Raw genomic sequence first — 18259 nt, 5'->3', positions numbered from 1 at the left:
GTGCAGTAAGGATCTCAATTTTGCTCATCGCTCACTTCTTGCCTAATAACGCTGGTTTTGTAAAAACCTGTAATACCAGCGCTGCAGGTAAGTGAGTGGTGAGACAAAACTGCTCGTTAGCACCACACAGCTCATAACGAAAAACTTGTAATCTGGCTGATCATTTGCAGGCCTTTAGACAAATTTTAGGAAAATATAATAATAGTTAATACATGCATAGTTGCCAACAGTCCCGTTTTTGCCGGGACAGTCCCAGAATTTGGGACTCAGTCCCGGCCATTTAAATGTCCCGGACTGCATAGTTGCCAACAGTCCCGTTTTTGCCGGGACAGTCCCAGAATTTGGGACTCAGTCCCGGCCATTTAAATGTCCCGGACTGTCCCGGCAAAATGTGTAGCAGGCGAGCACTGGGGAGTGTGTATAAGTTCTCTGTCCGCTAATGGCTCAGTGCACACAGGAAGTGTTTAACACCTGCACGTGTCCAGTAATTATTTCAGTGGCATGGATTCACTGACATTTTCATACCAAATTTATGTTGTTAATAAAGTTTGGGGCAAATGAGTTTGCGCTTCAAGACTCGGTCTAAATACTAAATTCCGTTTGTTAATTGGCTCTCAATTTGGTTTCTTAGCAATGGAGACAGGAAGAGGTGGGATAACAAGTAACAAGTAAAGTTAGCCAATTAGCAGGTAGCTGTGTGTAATGGTGTTTGTGCCACTGCTTTGGCCTGTGAAGCGGCAGTGAGAGGGAGCAGAGACCGGAGCTGGTGGGAAACCTGGAAACTACCGGAAAATTTACTTTCTTCCCCTCCTCAACTTATCTGGCCGCTTCCTCCGATTCTGCTGTCTGTCCTGCCAGTTCAATCCAATTTGCCTCCTCCTTATCATCTGTACAAAATATACCCAGTCCTGCCGCTTAACCTGCTACTCAGTATCTGCCCCTTCCCCTCTTCACCACTCAGTATCTGACGATTCTCCTCTTCACCACACAGTATCCACCCCTTCTCCTCTTCACTACTCAGTATCTGCCCCTTCCCCTCTTCACCACTCAGTAGCTTCCCCTGATCACTTCTCAGTCTCTGTCCCTCCCCTACACCTCACTCATTATCTGCCCCTTCCCATGCTCATCAATCTTCATCTGCCCCTTCTCCTGCTTATCACTAAGTATCTGATCCTTCCCCTGCTCATCACTCCATATCTGCCCCTTCTCTTGCTCATCACTCATCATCTGCTCATCACACAGTATCTGACCCTACATCTGCCCCTTCCCTTGCTCATCACTCAGTATCTGTCCCTTCCCTTGCTCATTACTCAGTATCTGACCCTTCCCCTGCTCATCAGGCATTATCTGCTCCCTCTCATTCTGCCCCATCTCCATGACCTCCCATACTTTTTGCCCCCTCTCCGAGCCCTCCTACACATTCTGGCTCCTGTCCACACCCTCCTGCACAATCTGCCCCCTGTCCAGACCCTCTTGCACATTCTGTCCCTTCTTCAGAACATAACTTGCAGACAGTCCCCTCTTCTACCCAAGATTCTATTCCTGCTCTTGTTTTAGAGGGAACTGAGGACGAACCTTTCAAATCCTTCAGAAAATGTCAGCATTGGCCTCTCCCTGGTGAGCCTGTGTGTGAGGTGTGTGGCCGATATGGAGAGTACAGATATAGATAACATTGTGCTCACTCCCATGGCCTTATGCGTCAGCACTGATTTGGCTAAAATGCATGTCTGTCAAAAGAACTGAGATAAGGGGACAGTCTACAGAGGTTTAGATACAAGGTAATCACAGAGGTAAAAGGTGTATTAATATAACTGTGTTGGTTATGCAAAACTTAGTAATGGGTAATAAAGGGATTATCCATCTTATTAAATAATAACAATTCTGGAGTAGACTGTCCCTTTACGTTTTTGCCCAGTATTTTTATTGCTAATCGTCAGATTATTGATAGAATTCTTGCATTTAAAGATTATACATATACAAAAGTACTACAGATAAGTGTCTGTGATAATTATTGTAAGCAGTATAGATATTGTTATTATGCTGTTTTCTGTGTTGCGCATGTGTAGTAAATACTGCAGTAATTAACCCTATGTAGTACAATTTCCAGCTGATAGCTTGATGTCAGTAAGTATCACACACTCATTTAAAACAAGTGTAATGTGGTGTAATTTCTCCTTCTCTGTTAGCTTATAAAAGCAACACCTGAGAGACTATTTGAAATTCTCACGCAGAATTCAGTGAACCTTCAAGCGCTAAGACATGTTTATAGATTAGGTGAGTACATGTTTTACATCTATTGGATACTGACAGGCAGAGCTGGGTTGTAGTGCAAGTATTGAGAGTCATTTCTAAATTAAACAAATGCGTGTGAATTTCCAAAATTCCATTGTTAGATAAGAAATGCAGGACCAGAGATGATGATGATCAGCACATACTTGATTAAATAAGTACATTGATGTATCTTAAACTAATGAAAGTTTATTTTTACTTTCATATCCCTTTAAGCAATACAAAAAGATGGGCAGAGTTTATGGAGATAATAGGCCACTTACCAGTATTTATTCAACTGACTATTGCGGGGGTTAAACACATAGGAAGTGAGGGTTGTAAATGCAAACATAACATGCTTTAACAATTTAAGTATGTAATTTTTGCAATAGAATATTCATTTCATGTAAAGTCATTCCTAGTTTATGTACAGTATATGCATTTTTATTTTGGGTAAGGGTAAATTGAAATAAGTCACTAATTTTAATTATTTTAATTTATATATATAATCTGCACCAGAAAATAGGTGGAGCTAAATGATGCTAATTATGTGGGTTTGGCAAAGTGGGCGGAACTTAAGGGAAGGGGGTGTGGTAATTTTTTTCATGCAGGTAATTGCTAGCTGCAAAGTGTCCCTGGAATTTTTTTTCAAATGTTGGCAACTATGCGGACTGTCCCGGCAAAATGTGTAGCAGGCGAGCACTGGGGAGTGTGTATAAGTTCTCTGTCCGCTAATGGCTCAGTGCACACAGGAAGTGTTTAACACCTGCACGTGTCCAGTAATTATTTCAGTGGCATGGATTCACTGACATTTTCATACCAAATTTATGTTGTTAATAAAGTTTGGGGCAAATGAGTTTGCGCTTCAAGACTCGGTCTAAATACTAAATTCCGTTTGTTAATTGGCTCTCAATTTGGTTTCTTAGCAATGGAGACAGGAAGAGGTGGGATAACAAGTAACAAGTAAAGTTAGCCAATTAGCAGGTAGCTGTGTGTAATGGTGTTTGTGCCACTGCTTTGGCCTGTGAAGCGGCAGTGAGAGGGAGCAGAGACCGGAGCTGGTGGGAAACCTGGAAACTACCGGAAAATTTACTTTCTTCCCCTCCTCAACTTATCTGGCCGCTTCCTCCGATTCTGCTGTCTGTCCTGCCAGTTCAATCCAATTTGCCTCCTCCTTATCATCTGTACAAAATATACCCAGTCCTGCCGCTTAACCTGCTACTCAGTATCTGCCCCTTCCCCTCTTCACCACTCAGTATCTGACGATTCTCCTCTTCACCACACAGTATCCACCCCTTCTCCTCTTCACTACTCAGTATCTGCCCCTTCCCCTCTTCACCACTCAGTAGCTTCCCCTGATCACTTCTCAGTCTCTGTCCCTCCCCTACACCTCACTCATTATCTGCCCCTTCCCATGCTCATCAATCTTCATCTGCCCCTTCTCCTGCTTATCACTAAGTATCTGATCCTTCCCCTGCTCATCACTCCATATCTGCCCCTTCTCTTGCTCATCACTCATCATCTGCTCATCACACAGTATCTGACCCTACATCTGCCCCTTCCCTTGCTCATCACTCAGTATCTGTCCCTTCCCTTGCTCATTACTCAGTATCTGACCCTTCCCCTGCTCATCAGGCATTATCTGCTCCCTCTCATTCTGCCCCATCTCCATGACCTCCCATACTTTTTGCCCCCTCTCCGAGCCCTCCTACACATTCTGGCTCCTGTCCACACCCTCCTGCACAATCTGCCCCCTGTCCAGACCCTCTTGCACATTCTGTCCCTTCTTCAGAACATAACTTGCAGACAGTCCCCTCTTCTACCCAAGATTCTATTCCTGCTCTTGTTTTAGAGGGAACTGAGGACGAACCTTTCAAATCCTTCAGAAAATGTCAGCATTGGCCTCTCCCTGGTGAGCCTGTGTGTGAGGTGTGTGGCCGATATGGAGAGTACAGATATAGATAACATTGTGCTCACTCCCATGGCCTTATGCGTCAGCACTGATTTGGCTAAAATGCATGTCTGTCAAAAGAACTGAGATAAGGGGACAGTCTACAGAGGTTTAGATACAAGGTAATCACAGAGGTAAAAGGTGTATTAATATAACTGTGTTGGTTATGCAAAACTTAGTAATGGGTAATAAAGGGATTATCCATCTTATTAAATAATAACAATTCTGGAGTAGACTGTCCCTTTACGTTTTTGCCCAGTATTTTTATTGCTAATCGTCAGATTATTGATAGAATTCTTGCATTTAAAGATTATACATATACAAAAGTACTACAGATAAGTGTCTGTGATAATTATTGTAAGCAGTATAGATATTGTTATTATGCTGTTTTCTGTGTTGTGCATGTGTAGTAAATACTGCAGTAATTAACCCTATGTAGTACAATTTCCAGCTGATAGCTTGATGTCAGTAAGTATCACACACTCATTTAAAACAAGTGTAATGTGGTGTAATTTCTCCTTCTCTGTTAGCTTATAAAAGCAACACCTGAGAGACTATTTGAAATTCTCACGCAGAATTCAGTGAACCTTCAAGCGCTAAGACATGTTTATAGATTAGGTGAGTACATGTTTTACATCTATTGGATACTGACAGGCAGAGCTGGGTTGTAGTGCAAGTATTGAGAGTCATTTCTAAATTAAACAAATGCGTGTGAATTTCCAAAATTCCATTGTTAGATAAGAAATGCAGGACCAGAGATGATGATGATCAGCACATACTTGATTAAATAAGTACATTGATGTATCTTAAACTAATGAAAGTTTATTTTTACTTTCATATCCCTTTAAGCAATACAAAAAGATGGGCAGAGTTTATGGAGATAATAGGCCACTTACCAGTATTTATTCAACTGACTATTGCGGGGGTTAAACACATAGGAAGTGAGGGTTGTAAATGCAAACATAACATGCTTTAACAATTTAAGTATGTAATTTTTGCAATAGAATATTCATTTCATGTAAAGTCATTCCTAGTTTATGTACAGTATATGCATTTTTATTTTGGGTAAGGGTAAATTGAAATAAGTCACTAATTTTAATTATTTTAATTTATATATATAATCTGCACCAGAAAATAGGTGGAGCTAAATGATGCTAATTATGTGGGTTTGGCAAAGTGGGCGGAACTTAAGGGAAGGGGGTGTGGTAATTTTTTTCATGCAGGTAATTGCTAGCTGCAAAGTGTCCCTGGAATTTTTTTTCAAATGTTGGCAACTATGTACATGTAAGACATTTTGCTGTAGGGGATATTTCTTTATAAACTGTCCAAGCTACACCAGTTGAAACCCATAACATAAATCATACTTTAATACCATTAGGGATGTCACATTATTACATATGGAGAACATCTAGTTAAAGTACCATGGAAAGTCCTAGATTCTTTGTTACATTTAACAAAAACTATTTTAAACTATGTCACCTGAATTAAAGCTGGTTTTAAACTGATAAATGTATGTTATTCAAATAAATCAATTATAGTAAAATGTTTAATGATTTTTTTGAACCGCATTTAAATTGTGATCCCCCCCTAATTATTTGGCAGATTGTAGTCTCTTTATTGTCATAATCTAGCTTTGCAACACAGAGATAAGTGACCACAGTGTCATGATTAGGCCACGTGTAGTCACAATACTACTGCTGTTGTTCTATATAACGTACATTATTTTTTTAGAACCATATAACAGTGATGTAAAGCTTAATATGTTTATATTTTTATGCAATATCTTTTCCGTCAGTTCATGTGCAAAGCTGGTACTCTGGAGATGTTATATTAAAAATGTCTTCTTTATTAGAACGCAGTTTATAACACAAACCTGTGTCTAAATTATTTGTTATTATCACAAAAATATAAATATATACTATCAAGTTTTTACATTTATAGTTGCATGTTTTAAATAACATCGAACAAAAAAAAAAAACGTTTTAACCCCTTCATGGCAGAATAGTGTTCACATCGAATCGAAGCTCCTATGTAAACACTATTAAGTAAAAATGAAATCACAATCCTTGCCTAAGTCCAATGGTTTTCAAACCTGTCCTCAGGCCTCCCTAATAGACTACATTTTGAGGATATCTGAACTAGAGCACAGGTGAAATAATCAGCTGATTAGTAAACATGGTTATTTTACCTGTTTTACCTGCCTTAGTCAAAGGGGGAAGCTGCAGGAAGCCATTGACGCCCCTTTCAACCTTTGTATAATAAAAGACATAGAACAGTGTGGGAGGGGGGGGGTGAGTGCTATCTATATAGGTTATAAGCTTAAATCTCTAAGTAGTCTGGTATAATCCCTAAATACAGACTGATGTGAAGAAAAAAGGAGGGGGGGCATAAGCGCTCTGGGAGGAGCAAACCTAAGGTGAACTACATTAATAAAATATATGGTGATCAAGATATTGAATATATATATACAAAAGATATAAATGTATTAAACAGATTATCAAAAAATCTTGAGAGAAAAAAAATCTTGAGAGAAAAAACGATATCAGTGGACAAAAAAGAACGATATCGAAATATAAATTTAATTTAAAATATATATATCAGCAGTGTGTAAACAACAAACATTCAACATAGGACATCAATGTTGGATGACTAATGTTAGTCTAAGAAGCCGGCATCAAAATATAATAAAATAGGCTACAGCAGAAAAGAAAGAGAAAGCGCACATCCGATTCAAGGTAGGAGTACTTTATTCAGGAACAACACACGCTAGTAATGCACTTACTAGAAAAAAGTTAAAAGACAGCAGTGTACAAAAAATCAATACGGTTTCACCAGAACATAAGGCAGCGGAAGATCCATGTGATAACCAAAAGTTATCTAATAGTGTGATAATTAGAATATGAAAAATAAAGGTTTTGTTGCTCTTTTTTTAAAATAAGCAAGAGAAAATGATTTATTAAACTTACTTATTTAAGGTGAGTCATTAATTTTGTAATTGATAGAATAATATGAAACTTCACTAAGATACGAATATATAAATATTCAGGAAAGATTATGAGTAACTGAGATTTAAGTTCAGAGTATGTCATATGTGTTACAAAATAATGCAACAGTTAATGCTGATTAAAGCAGATAAAGCAAAGCAAAGGTTTAGACTGCTTGATAAAGTAAAGGTAATTTCTTCACGCACTCACACTTTCACGCAATAAAATATATACACAGTCCAGACATACTAGCTTGAATCCCAAACCGCAATATACTGAGTCAGATGAAAATCACAATAAAGGTTATAGATATCTCCAATAACAAACAATGGTGTTTAAGGTTTAACCTTTATGAATGAATAAATTGTAGCGTGGAGAGCGGTACTTATCTTAACAGTAGCGGTGGTAAGAAGCGTGGAGAGCGGTAATGCCTTTTAGAAATAAAGGCTGAGAGGTAAGTTGCAGCTCTTAGGTTCAGCGTCTGTTTGGTGTGAGCGCGACTTCGGCGTGGTGAAAGAAGTTCCGATTGGCGGATGAATCCGGAAGATGATCCCGGTCTGAATAGAGGTAACTGTAGATACCCAGCGGGTATCGAAGGCGAAGTAAAAGACCTGAAGGTTAAAGCAACAATAGCACAATGTGGTAGTAGCTCCACAGAGGAGCAAGGAGAAGTGATAAACAGCTTCAATTTTCAGGCCCTGATTGAGGGGTAAGCACTTCCTTAAATAGGAAGGAAGTGCTTATGCAGGTTCAGATTTAAAGGGATATCACATGCCCCCCTCCTCAGGGAATCACCCCTGGGGATTCTGCGTGAGGTTTAAGTGGATATTTCTTATGGAAGAACCTGATCAATCGGGGCGAATGGACTTCGGAATGAATGAGCCAGGAGTTTTCCTCAGGGCCGTAACCCTTCCATTTAATGAGATATTCCAGTTTATTTCTGTGTATCCTAGAATCCAGTATGGATTCAACCTCGAATTCTTCTTGATGATCAACCATAACAGGTGGTGGCGGAATAGAAGAAGGATGGTTTTTGGTTGGGAATGGTTTCAACAATGAGATATGGAAAGAAGGATGTATTTTGTAGTCTTTTGGCAGTTTAAGTCTAACCACATTGGAATTTATCACATGTTCTATTGGAAATGGACCCAAGAATTGATTCGCAAGTTTCTTGCTAGGAACTTTGAGTTTAAGATTTTTTGTTGAGAGAAGTACTAAGTCCCCAACCTTATAATCAGGACCCTTACGATGTTTTAAGTCATAATATGATTTTTGATATTGTTTGGCTTCATGTAGATGTCTTTTCAGGACAATTAACCTTTCGTGGAGGTTAGATGTAAATTCAGTTGCTGTGGGAGAGTTTACAGATTTGTTAGAAAGAGATATAGTGTTTGGGTGGTAACCATATGTTGCAAAAAAGGGGGAAGTTTTGATAGAAGTACTTATGGAATTGTTATATGTGAATTCGGCCATGGGAAGAAAAACTGTCCAATCATCTTGGAGATGTGATATGTAACATTGTAAGAATTGTTCTATGGTCTGATTAAGTCTCTCTGTGAGTCCATTAGTCTGGGGATGGAAAGCAGTGGTATAAAGGTGGTCAATCTTTAGCAATTTACACAGAGATCTCCAGAAGGATGAGGTAAATTGCGTTCCCCTATCTGTAATTATGTTGGTAGGTAAACCATGTAGTCTGACTATGTGGTCGATAAATACCTTAGCCGTAGTCATAGCTGAGGGTAATCCCTTAAGTGGGATAAAATGAGCTAGTCTGGTTAAATGGTCAATTATTACCATGATAGTATTATATTGTTGAGTGAGTGGGAGTTCAACAATAAAATCCATGGCTATGGTACTCCATGGTTTATCTGGGATAGGCAGAGGTGTAAGTAGACCAATTGGTCTCTTATGAACTAATTTATTTCGGGCACAATTTTCACATCCTGATACATAGTCATAAATATATTTGTTCATGCCAGGCCACCAGAAATTACGTCGGGTTAGTTCAATGGTCTTTTTAATTCCAGGATGACCAGACATTGTATCATCATGGGTGTGTGTGAGTATTGAAGATCTCATGCTCTTGGGTATATACAATTGACTGTTATGATAGTACAATCCAGATTGAGAGTCTTTAACACAAGTTTGGTGGGGTATTGAATCTTGTTTTAAAGCCTTATGAACCTCTTGTTCTATAGGTGTCAGGACGCCTATGATTTTTTCAGGAGGGATAGTAAAATTAGGTGGTTCATGAGTTAAGCTTTCGTTTATACGTGATAAAGCATCAGCCTTAGTATTTTGACTGCCTGGTTTGTAGGTAATTAGAAAGTTAAAACGGTCTAAAAATAGAGACCATCTCGCTTGTCTGGCTGTCAAAGTCTTGTTCTTTTTTAAATATTCAAGATTCTTATGGTCAGTAAAAATAATGAATGGAAGTTTAGATCCTTCTAGGAGGTGTCTCCATTGTTCAAGGGCACTCTTTATTGCTAACAATTCTTTGTCCCCCACACTATAATTACTTTCTGCACTAGTTAAGGTTCTTGAATAAAATGCAATGGGGTGAATTTCCCCATTCTCAACTTGTTGTTGGGAGAGTACTGCTCCTATGCCAGTATTAGAGGCATCTACTTCAAGTTGGAATTGGAGATCAAAGTTGGGTAGTGATAAGATTGGGGCTGTAGAAAATAACTCTTTAAGTTTTTCGAAGGTTTCTTGAGCTTTTTGAGACCATTTAAATTTTTGATTAACACTAGTCAGTTGTGTCAGTGGTCTTACTATTGAAGAAAAGTTTTTAATAAACTTTCGATAAAAATTAGCGAAACCGATAAAGCTTTGTAACGCTTTTACAGTAGTGGGAGCTGGCCAATCTTTAATGGCGGACACTTTGTCAGGATCCATTTGTACATGGTTAGGAGTTATTATATAACCTAAAAATTTTATCTTAGAGACATGGAATACACATTTTTCTAATTTAGCATATAATTTGTGCTCCTTGAGACGGGTGAGTACCCATCTTACATGCTTTTCATGATCAGAGGGTGTTTTGGAGTATATTAGAATATCATCTAAGTAAATTATAACACAGATGTCCATAAGGTCGTGGAATATTTCATTAATAAAATGCTGGAATGTTGCAGGAGCATTGCTTAAGCCGAAGGGCATTACATTATATTGAAAAAGCCCATAACGGGTTCTAAAGGCGGTTTTCCACTCATGACCTTCTTTCATACGGATAAGATTGTAAGCCCCCTTAAGATCAAGTTTTGAATAAATTGTAGCTTCGTTTAAACGTTCCAATAATTCGGGTATGAGGGGTAGAGGATACCTGTTTTTAACAGTAATTTCATTTAAAGCTCTATAATCAATAATGGGTCTTATTGTACCGTCCTTATTACGTACTAAGAACATTCCAGCAGCAGCTGGAGATGTTGAGTGGGATATAAAACCTTTTCGGAGATTGTCGTCTAAATAAGAACGTAAGTAAGTTCCTCTTGTGAAAGTGGGTATATTTTTCCGTGAGGAATTTGAGAGCCCGGTATCAGATCAATTGGACAATCAAACTCCCTATGAGGGGGGAGGTTTTCTGCCTCTTTTAGATCAAACACCTCTGCCAGATCCTGATAAATTTCTGGTAGTTCGGGTTCAATAGCAGAGATTAACTGATATGGATAACATGTTTTTAAACAGAATGGTGATGCTAATGATACCTGTGGAGTGGACCAGTCAATGCTGGGGTTATGTTTTTTTAACCATGTAAAGCCAAAAATAAGTGTATGCATGTGGATGGAAATTAAGTCAAAAGTAAGATATTCAGTATGTCCATTGTCAGTTGTCACTAGTAAAGGTATCGTTTGATGGGTAATGGGACCATGTTGTATGAGGGAACCATCAATGAGTTTAACAGAGACTGGTTGTGCCTTGCAAACAATAGGAATTTTATTTAAATCAACAAAAGAAATATCGATATAATTTCCGGCTGCCCCAGAATCGATCAATGCATTAGACTGCACGTTTTTCTGATCCCACTGTAAAGAAAGGTTAAGAGTCAGTTGAGGGTTTTGAGTGAAGTATAAAATATTATGTTTTGAATGAATCTTACCCTTCTTCTGCTTTTGAAGAATTGGGCAATTATTAACTGAGTGTTCTTTTTGCCCACAATACAAGCAAAGATTCTCAGATCTGCGTCTGGCCTTTTCTTCAGGTGTTAAAGGTCCTTTTATGGCACCAATCTCCATTGGGGTTTGATTTGAAGTACCCTTTTCCTGGTTGGGTGTGTAAAGATACGGACGTCTAGGTGGTACGTCATAGGTAGCTCTCTCAGCCTTCCTTTCACGTAATCGCCGATCCAGGGTAGTACTTAATTTCATCAGTCCATTCAGGGTTTCGGGCATCTCCAAACGGGACAACTCATCTTTTAACAATTCTGAAAGGCCCAGTCTGAACTGGTTCTTCAAACTAATTTCATTCCATTTGGAATCATCTATCCACATTTGGAATTCGGTAATATAGTCTTCTATATTCCTCTTACCCTGTTTTAGGGATCTCAATTTCGTTTCTGCCGTCATCTGGGAATGAGAGTCCTCATATAAGGATGTCATGGCTAAAAAAAATTCTTCCAGGGAATCTAAGATTGGATGGTTATTCTCAAAATATCTATTAGCCCATGAGCGAGGCTCCCCCTGGAGGAAGGAGATGGTAGTACAAACCTTGATTCTCTCAGAGTGATACGTTTTAGGCCTTAATGAAAAAAGTAATTTGCAAGCATTTTTAAAGTCTCTATATTCACTTCGTTTACCAGAAAAGGGTTGAGGATAGTTAATGTGAGGTTCAGGGACTTCTGAGCTCTTGGCTGGTAAACATTCTTTTACTAGAGTTTTAAGTGCTTTATTTTCTGATTGTACCTCAGTTAAGGCCCTGGCTAGATATTCTAATTTTTGATGAATGTTGGTGAATTCATTTTTTATTTCACTAGGATCCATCCTATATTTTACAGGTTATAACCTTATAGGCCTGAAAATTCTGTGATAACCAAAAGTTATCTAATAGTGTGATAATTAGAATATGAAAAATAAAGGTTTTGTTGCTCTTTTCTTAAAATAAGCAAGAGAAAATGATTTATTAAACTTACTTATTTAAGGTGAGTCATTAATTTTGTAATTGATAGAATAATATGAAACTTCACTAAGATACGAATATATAAATATTCAGGAAAGATTATGAGTAACTGAGATTTAAGTTCAGAGTATGTCATATGTGTTACAAAATAATGCAACAGTTAATGCTGATTAAAGCAGATAAAGCAAAGCAAAGGTTTAGACTGCTTGATAAAGTAAAGGTAATTTCTTCACGCACTCACACTTTCACGCAATAAAATATATACACAGTCCAGACATACTAGCTTGAATCCCAAACCGCAATATACTGAGTCAGATGAAAATCACAATAAAGGTTATAGATATCTCCAATAACAAACAATGGTGTTTAAGGTTTAACCTTTATGAATGAATAAATTGTAGCGTGGAGAGCGGTACTTATCTTAACAGTAGCGGTGGTAAGAAGCGTGGAGAGCGGTAATGCCTTTTAGAAATAAAGGCTGAGAGGTAAGTTGCAGCTCTTAGGTTCAGCGTCTGTTTGGTGTGAGCGCGACTTCGGCGTGGTGAAAGAAGTTCCGATTGGCGGATGAATCCGGAAGATGATCCCGGTCTGAATAGAGGTAACTGTAGATACCCAGCGGGTATCGAAGGCGAAGTAAAAGACCTGAAGGTTAAAGCAACAATAGCACAATGTGGTAGTAGCTCCACAGAGGAGCAAGGAGAAGTGATAAACAGCTTCAATTTTCAGGCCCTGATTGAGGGGTAAGCACTTCCTTAAATAGGAAGGAAGTGCTTATGCAGGTTCAGATTTAAAGGGATATCACAATCCAAGGCGTCCAATTGCAATTTTCAAACTATACCCGGCAAAGGGAAAGTTCTTTCCAACAATCGGATATGTCCTTAGGCCACCTGACGTCTGTATCTACGGATCCTTTGGACAGCCACAATACCTCAATACGGCTTCACCAGAACATAAGGCAGTGGAAGATCCAAGGCGTCCAATTGCAATTTTCAAACAATACCCGGCAAAAGGAAAGTTCTTTCCACCAATCGGATACGTCCTTAGGCCACCTGACGTCTGTATCTACGGATCATTTGGACAGCCACATTACCTCTACGCGTTTTGCCGGCGACACCCCGGCTTTTTCAAGAGTAATAGGCTGTAGTGATGTCAGTCCTTTTATAGCTAGTAGCATTGTTCCAATTGGTCCACGGAAACACCACATACAAATAAAAAGTAAGTTTAAATTTGGGCGGCTCAACTGACACAGGAAAAAGGATAAAATAATAAAATCAAGACATTTTCTAATTTTTCTAATTTCTAAGTAAGTGTATATAATATAACACACATATATATAAGTATAATACAGTCATCGATGTTAATATATACAAACATTATTTACAAATGAAAAATTCATAGTGACATTAAAACAGCTATATTAAAACTGTAATTGCACACAAGAAAATCAATTCATAGAAGAAAGTTGATACTATTCTACTACACTCCTAATAATATATAAAAAATGAACCATATGTTTAATGTTTAAAAGTAAAATGGATTTAAGTTAAAATGAATTCAAACTCAAAATGAATTTAGATTTAAAATTTAAAATAATTCAAAAAGTTAATAATACACTAAATGATTCCTTTCTGGTTAAAATCTACTGTTGTTAGAGAAACGCTTGAACATCCAGATCTATATTTAAACCCAGGGGTGTAAGGCTTTTAAGTCTATATATCCACTCAGTTTCTTTTCTCCTTAGATGAAGTAACCTATTGGTAGTACCTGGTGGGACCCAATCTATTATTTGTATACTTAAGCCCTTGGTGTCACTGCCATGTACCTTGGTGAAATGTACAGGTACACTGTGTTTATCAAAATTTACTTTAATATTATATAGATGTTCGCTGAATCTCTTAGATGTTTTTCTTTTTGTGCGACCAATGTAAATGTGGTTACACTTACAAGAGAGCAAATATACTGTGTAAGTTGTTTGGCAATTACACCTATATTTCATATTGAAACTCTCAGTCCCATTATAATTAAAAAAGAGATCGCCTCTTTTAACAAAAGGGCACATTGTACACAGTGGTTTATTACACTTGAAGGTGCCCTTTGCCGCTGATACCCAATTGACTAAACTACCTCTGGAGCTTGGTGGATCTTCATTATTATCCCTAAGCTTACTGGGAGCTAGATAGTTCTTAAGATTTTTGTTTTTTTTAAAAGTTATGACAGGTCCATCTCCTATCAGACTACCCAGGATGGGATCCGATTTTAAAATTCCCCAATGCTTGTTTAAAATCTTTTTTATTATTGGTGCCCCTTCATTGAAACTAGTTATAAATCGGATATTATTGTTATTATCTTTAAGGTCAAGACTATTATTTCTATTCATACAAACCACTCTTTTATCCCTGGCTAACAGTTTGTTTCTATCACAAAGATCTGCTTTGTTTTTCGCTTTTTTTAGGATATCTAAATCGTAACCCTTATGGATAAACTTATTGTCCAATATTCTGACTTCTTCTTTATAATCCTCAAAATTAGTGCAATTGCGTTTAACACGAATATACTGGCTCACTGGTATATTGTTTTTCCAGCTATTATATGTGCACTATTTGCATGAACAAAACTATTTTTGTCCACTGTTTTTCTGAAGTTACGGACTGATATCTTATTAGTTGATTCATCTGTATATAAAATGATGTCCAAAAATTCAATACTTTTATTGGAACTATTGCCAGTAAACTTCAGATTATAATTATTGTTATTAATGTATTCAGTGAATTCAGTTAATGACTCTTCAGATCCCTTCCATAAAATTATTATGTCGTCTATATATCTGAAGTATTCCAGCATATTCTTACTGAAAGGGTTGTTATTCCAAATAAACCTTTTCTCAAAATTATCCATGAAAAGGTTTACGTACGATGGGGCAAACGTAGTCCCCATGGCCGTCCCCTTTAATTGTAAATAATATTTTCCTAAAAATTCAAAATAATTGTGTGATAAAATAAACAAAATGCAATCCAATAAAAATGTCAGATGAGATTCAGGGATATCAAATCCAGTGAACGCTTCTTTAATAGTATCTACTCCCTTCTTATGGGGGATAACCGTATATCGTGAAGACACATCAAATGTAGCCCACCTTAGATCATCCTCCCAAGACCGTCCCTCAAAGATTTTTATTGTTTCTGCGGAATCCTTAAGATAAGCCCTGGTTTTAACAACCAGAGGTTGCAAAAAATAATCCACATATTTGGACAAATTGTGGCATAAGGAACCAATGCCAGAAATTATGGGACGTCCCGGAGGGTTTACAAGATCTTTATGGATCTTGGGAAGATGATAGAAGGTGGGCATAGATGGGCCAGAGGGCTTAATGAAATTAAATTCATCCTGGTTTATAATATTTTCTTCTTTAGCTTTCTTTAATAGAAAATCCAGCTGTTTTGAAAAATCAAAGGTAGGGTTAAACGTTAGACACTTGTAAGTTAGGTGATCGCTGAGTATATTATAGGCTTCACCTGTGTAAGCATTGCGGTTCTGGATCACCAGACCACCGCCCTTATCGGCTGCTCTGAAGACTATATTGTTATTTTTCTTTAATGTGTTCAAAGCAGCTCTCTCTTTAGGAGTAAGGTTGTCATTATATTTATTGAGTTTACATTTAGTCAATTCTACTTCAAGATCCTTACACACTAATTTATTAAACAAAAAAGTTGTTCACCTTGCATCTGGTGAGGATAAAAACTTGATTTACCTTTTAAATTTGTGTGTCTTATTTGTAGGTCCTCTTCATATAGAGACAAGTCTAGTAAATCTTCTTCAATATTAAAATTGATGTTAGTATTAGAGTTATTATGATCTAAACTGGCATTTTCTACAAGATCCCCAGTATTCAGTTCAAGACATTTTAGAGTCCTAAGTATATCAATGCGCCACCCTCCAAATGGTTTCTATTGCAGGGTACTTGTTCACGGTTTTTAGGGTCCTTAAAGAAGTATCTCTTAAGTGTCATCTTTCGGATGTACTTTTGAATGTCCATAAAGACTTCAAATTTGTTGGGCTTCGATTTTGGGGAAAAATTCAGGCCTTTTCCCAACAATCTGACATCATCATCAGTCAGAACTACATCCGAGAGATTCACAATCTCCTTTCTCATACACTCTAGTTCAGCCTTCTTCTGTTCCCTTCTCTTCTTTCTAAGTCCTCCTCTTCCCCCTCGTCGTGTTCTAAAGCTCTTTTTAGGGGTCTTTCTCTTGTATCCCAATTTACTGACATTTCTCCACACCAGGATAGTTTTCTGTCCCTGTAATGGATTGATTGGCCCCTGTCTAAAAAATATGTGTGTAAGGGGGACTTAGGTTTAGCTCCTAATCTATTCCAAGATGAATAAGTCGGAGTAGGAGGGGCATTATAGTCACTCAACACTTCATATCTGTTATCATTGGTACGATGGTTATGATTTCTTTTGTTGTTAAAGAACTGACTATTTTGGCTCTGTCTGTTAAATGAGTGTTGAGGCATAGTAATAGTTGAGGCATAGTAATAGCAAGTGAAGAAATTTAAATTGCGACTAATCTCCAACTTAAAATAAAATACACACAGTATTACAGCTAGGTATTCTAAAATAGCAATTAAAATATATTAAAAACAATGGTTCAAAGGACTTGATATTAGCAGTTAAGGCACTAGTGTATTAGAAATATAACAAACCAATAGTTCAAACAATATTATAAGTGGAACCAAAAATATAAATCCAGTATTCAGTCTGTAATGAGACAATAATAGGCAAAAACAAACCAGCAGCCTGTGTTTGTGTCCATTAGAAACAATGGTGAATGAGATCCGTGGATTCTGATGTCACGTCATGTGACTTATAGTAGTGATCCAATGGTATCAAACGGATTAGATTGAGCGTTTTTTTTTGTTTTTTTTAAAAAAATATTTACCGGTATATAGAAAAAAGAAGAAAGAAACTAAATGTCAATTTGTTAATATCTTTGTAGCAGTGTAGGATATACTTGCAAATAGCGGATCGCTCTCTTCCGATCTCTCCTGAGGGAAAAACGATTCAACTGTTTAGAACAACATTGTAGACAAAATGTGGGCAAATGTCCGTCTTTTCTTTCTGAACTCCAGATGAAATATGGTTCTTTGCAAGGTGCTCTTTTTTTCAGCTGTCCTTATAGTAGGCAGTAGTGTTGTAATTAGAACAGGAAACAAACAGCAGGCACACAGAGATTATTCATATATCTAGCTCAAGATAGATTTGTGAGGTAGAAATGAACCTGTTGTTGGTGCAGCCGTTAGCAGGGTGAAATGAGAATCAATTGCTATGATTAGCGTATAGATACCGCACACAGGGATTACTCATATATCTTGCTCTAATTAGATTGTAGAGCTCGAAATGAACCTGTCAAGTGCAGAGTAGGAGAATAAGTGAGTGTATCTCACCGAATGTAAGCAAATCTACGCGTTTCGGCAGAGTGACCTGCCTTTATCAAGATGCTTACAATATGTAACAAGGGGCCTTATATAGGGAGATTGTGTGATTCACATCAATTAGAATATAGGCGTGTTTATAATTAACCCTCTATGGGAGGTATAGTAGTATGCAAGATATTTAACACATAGATGGACATATATATAAATATAAATTTAAATATAAATTTAAATAAATTTATCAGTTAGTGTGTGACAATATATTTTTTATAAAAAATATATTCTATAAAAAATACATACTATAAAAATATATAAAGAAACAGATCCATACCTAAATGTATAAACCTCAAAAGAGTACAAGTCAGAAATGGATATGTGATAAATTCTAGATTTATACTATATTTAGTTTAGTTTGCCTGTTTACATAGAGCCGATACATTAATTCAAAATATTTTACAGAATTAAATAATATATTCAATATCTTATAATAGAAAAAAAAAATTTAAAA

The 18259-nt window shown here is 37.3% G+C and overlaps 1 long non-coding RNA gene across 1 annotated transcript; it reads left to right on the top strand.

Moving 5' to 3' along the window:
* Positions 1–713: 713 nt before the first annotated feature.
* On the top strand, positions 714–5492 carry LOC128659495 (uncharacterized). Its single transcript, XR_008402407.1, has 3 exons — positions 714–1617; positions 2187–2274; positions 4750–5492. It is a non-coding gene; the product is annotated as an uncharacterized LOC128659495 (long non-coding RNA).
* The last annotated feature ends 12767 nt before the right edge of the window (positions 5493–18259 follow it).

This window comes from Bombina bombina, chromosome 5 (assembly GCF_027579735.1).
Source record: "Bombina bombina isolate aBomBom1 chromosome 5, aBomBom1.pri, whole genome shotgun sequence".
NCBI lineage: Eukaryota > Metazoa > Chordata > Amphibia > Anura > Bombinatoridae > Bombina > Bombina bombina.
The sequence above is the reverse complement of the archived record's forward strand: the minus strand, read 5'-3'. Positions and strand labels throughout refer to the sequence as shown.